Here is a 1,997-nt window from a genome sequence, read left to right on the forward strand (position 1 = left end):
CTTGCAAAGAAGGAAGGAGAGTAAGAAGAAGAAATAATAATAATAAAATATCTTCCAAAGAAAGAAGGGAGCGTAAGAAGAAGTGTTCCCAGGCACTGTGTGAATATTCATCTGATATCTGATTAGACAGTGGATGTTGATGTTGTCATTGTTGCCTGCTTTTTTAACTAATTCTATTTTATATTATTACCTATTGTTTATATGTATTTTGTAGATTGTATGCCATTGGCAGCTTTTATATTTATATATTTTTATTGATTTGATTATTTGTATGTAAAGCGCCATGTACATTTACAGTGCTGTAGAAATAAACTATAATAATAATAATAAGAAGAAGAAATAAAAATAACAACAATAATAATATATAATCTTGCAAAGGAGAAGTAAGAAGAAATAATAATAATAATAATATAATGCAAAGAAATAAGGAAGGAGAGTGAGAAGAAATAATAATAATAATAATAATAATAATAATAATAATATATAATCTTGCAAAGAAGGAAGGTGAGTGAGAAGAAGAGGAGAAATTATTGTTATTGTTATTAATAAGAATTTGCAGAAGTGGACAATTTGAGTCTTAGTCAAGGAGAAATCCTTGATTTAAGTGCTTTCATCAGCCTGCTGAAGAAAAATAATAATTAATAATAATAATAAATTCTTATTCATCCCTCTCCTTCCTTCTTTCTTTGCAAGATTATACCATCATCATTATCAATTCTTCTTCTTCTTCTTCTTCTTCTTCTTCTTCTTCTTCTTCCCTCCTTCCTAATTTCTTTGCAATATATTATTATTATTAACATTTCACCAAAAGGCAGAACATCAGACATATATAATCAAAAACAATAAAATGCAACACTGTAAAATCCTAAAATAGTGAAATAATATACTAATATACATTTGCATCTTGATGTTGTGTGCCTTCAAGTCGTTTCCGACTTATGGTGACCCTAAGGAGACCCTATGCTGGAGTTTTCTTGGTAGGTTCCTTCAGAGGAGGTTTGCCATGGCCTTCCTCTGAGGCTGAGAGAGTGTGACTTGCCCCAGGTCACCCAATGGGCTTTTATGGCCGAGCCAGGATTTGAACCCTGGTCTCCAAGTCATAATCTAATGCTCAAACCACTATGCCAGGTTTGTTATTAATTTGCCTAGTTACAGGTGGAGGGCAAATTATTTCTCCCATCCATTATAATGCAAATTCCCTTCAATGTGAAGAGTTTTGTAATCACAATGAGTACTATATGTAGAAGGGCCCTGCTATGTGTTCAGTGGAGGTTTGTAGATGTTATTGTGTGTCTTCAAGCTGTTTCCAACCTATCATGGGGTTTTCTTGGCAAGATTTGTTTGCCATGGCCTTCCCCTGAGGCTGAGAGAGTGTGACTAGCCCAAGGCCACTCAGTGGGTTTCATGGCCAAGCGGAGAATTTAGCCCTGGCATCCAGAGTCGTGGTCCAACGCGCAGACCACTATGCCATACTGGCCTACTCTTAAGTAACTACTGAGAATAGACAGACTTTATTATTCTTGGAAAGGCACAGTGACAACCACTGTCTTAATATTTCTTAGCACTTCATCATTTAGGACTAGGCTGAAATTGTGTCACGGGGTGTGAGGATTTTAATGATAAGGCACTGAAAGACCGAAATTTGCTACATAAGATTACTTCATTGGAGAAATATTCATGGTATGACTGTGGTGAAATCCAATCCCTCTCTACATCTGCCTAAATTTTTGGTATGAGTTCTGCCACTGGAGAATAGTGGTTAGCTCAATAGGTTTGTGTAATAAAACTTTTGTTATCGTTTTCCTTTTTCATGAATACGGAGTATATCATAACCCTGTCCTGTTTTTGTCTCAAGGAAATATGGTCAGTTGTAGTGGTTTGAGTGTTGGATTACGACTCTGGAGATCAGGATACGGATCCCCACTCAAGCATAAAAACCCACTGGGTGACCTTGGATAAGTCACACTCTCTCAGCCTCAGAGGACAGCAATGGCAAA

Source organism: Sceloporus undulatus, chromosome 2, assembly GCF_019175285.1.
Source record: "Sceloporus undulatus isolate JIND9_A2432 ecotype Alabama chromosome 2, SceUnd_v1.1, whole genome shotgun sequence".
NCBI classification, from domain to species: Eukaryota; Metazoa; Chordata; class Lepidosauria; order Squamata; family Phrynosomatidae; genus Sceloporus; species Sceloporus undulatus.